This window comes from Dipodomys ordii, unplaced genomic scaffold, assembly GCF_000151885.1.
Source record: "Dipodomys ordii isolate 6190 unplaced genomic scaffold, Dord_2.0 Scaffold31, whole genome shotgun sequence".
NCBI classification, from domain to species: Eukaryota; Metazoa; Chordata; class Mammalia; order Rodentia; family Heteromyidae; genus Dipodomys; species Dipodomys ordii.
In genome coordinates, this window is record NW_012267247.1 from 9,482,704 (window position 1) to 9,484,917 (window position 2,214).

Here is a 2,214-nt window from a genome sequence, read left to right on the forward strand (position 1 = left end):
GTTGGCCTGGTCCTTGTTATGCCACTGACCCTCTAGCTTCGGGCCAGGACTCCCGGCCCTCGCCACGCGCCCGCGCCCCCTACACTCTTGTGCCTCAGTTTCCCGCAGAAAGTAAGATCGTAATCCAGTAATAGGAGCGGCTGGGTGCCTGCGCGTAACTACCTCTTTCAGCCCCCCAGCGTCAACCTCCCTTCGGTGCCCAGGCTCGGCTGGTGGTCGGTCCGGGGTCCTTCGGGCCATGGTGGCTGCGGGCTTCCTGCGCCCAGGTCCGTGCTGCCCGCTCAGGCCGCTAGAGGGCGGCAGAGAAACCCGCGGGCGGGTCGGCGGCGGGCGGGTCGCTGGGCTGGAACTGGAGGGGCAGGGGGCAGTACAGGTGGGGGTCCAAGGGGAGCCCAGCTGAGGCCCCGTAGAAGCCGGCACCCCCTCCCGCACTCCACTGCAGACCTCGGCCTAATCCTTACTCGCAACCAGAGATGTTCTGTGGCCCCGGGGGAAGGGAGAGCCCTTGTCCTTCTCAAGAAAGCCTAGAGTTGTGCTCTGGTTTAAGGACGGAGGCCAGCGTCCCTTCCGCCCTCATCCCATAGCATTTTGGACCTTTCGTGTCCCGTGGGTGAAGTTTTCATTTCATTATTGAGGAAGATAGGGCTGGAAGTCTCAGAGGAGGCCTGGGAGCACTCGTGCTTTCTCCGGGCCACAGTTTGCCCGCAGGAAGATAGTGATTATGGTCCTGTGATTGTACAAACCGCTTAGGATGACAAGGCCTGATCAAAACAATAACCATGCGTAGTAAATGACCTGTGAGGGCTGGGAGGAGGAGAAGGAGAAGGAGGCTGGGGGAAAGTTGATCAGTAACTAGGAGCCAGCCACAATGGGGGCAAAAGGCACAGAAATAGGCTGTCGGGCGGTGGCAGAGCCTCACACCTTACTTTGGTCTCTTTTGATTTAGGAGCAACATAGGGAGCCATTTGCTAAGTTTACTCCCCCATCCACACAGTCCTGGTACCTCATGGGCAGGGCAAGGGGTGCCAGCTCTACTTGTCCAGCTGAACCCCTGGTCCTTTTCTTTTTTTCATGTTTCATCTTTCTCCTTGAATTCATGATCTGTAAGGCCCTATACTAAGTCCATTCTAGATAAGACCCATGAGGCAATCTGATTGATGGCAAGGAGGTGGTACTGTGTTCTACAGAGGAACGGAGGCACAGAGCAGTGACCTGCTCCCACGATTAAGAACTAGATGTGGGGCTTGAGCCCTTAACCTCCAGTTCTGCCTGTGCCTGTGCCTGTGCCCCTACACTCCCTGCCCCACCCCCACCCCCACCCCCACTGGTACCAGGTATAGAGGCCACTGTGGGATGTCCAGCCCCTCTCTCAGCCAAGCTGGGTTCCACTCCTCAGAGCATCTGGCTTCTTTCTACTTCTCTGCCAGCCTTGCTTTTGCTGGCAGACATTTTAAACATACGTGTCACAGAGTGGACACCCAAGGCCGCATCAGCTGGATCTAAGATCTGTCCAGGTCCAGACTCAGCTCTGATATAATTTATGCAGAAGTTATCTTCAGCACTGGTGGCTCATGCCTGTAATCCTAGCTACTTAGGAGGCTGATATTTGAGGGCTGCAGTTCAAAGCCAGCCCGGGCAAGAAAGTCCATGAGTCTCTTATCTCCAATTAACCACCAGAGAAACAGAAGTGGCACGGTGGCTCAAATGGTAGAGCACTAGCCTTGAGCTGAAGAGCTCAGGAACAGTGCCCAGGCCCAGAGTTCAAGCCCCACTACTACTGACAAAAAAAGTTATCTTCAAAGGTCCAGGTCTTCTCAACATCTTTGGTCCTTGCTCCCCACTTTGTCTCCTTCCTGCATCTGGGGTGAGGATCTGCCTTGATCTATGCGTGGCACAGGGTCTTCACTGTGGGAAGGGGTTGGTCAGTGGCCAGACTGAAGACTACTTCCTCTGCCTCCCAAAAAGCACCCTGGAGGCAGCTGGATCTCTGGGCTTAGGGTGAATTCTTTTTTTTTTTGATCCGATCGTGGGCCTGAACTCTGGGCCTGGGCACTGTCCCTCAGCTCTTCAGCTCAAGACTAGTGCTCTACCACTTGAGCCACAGCGCCACTTCCACCTTTTTTTTTCTGCTTATGTGGTGCTGAGGAATCGAACCCAGGGCCTCATGCATGCAAGGCAAGCGCTCTACCACTGAGCCACCTTCCCAGCCCCTTA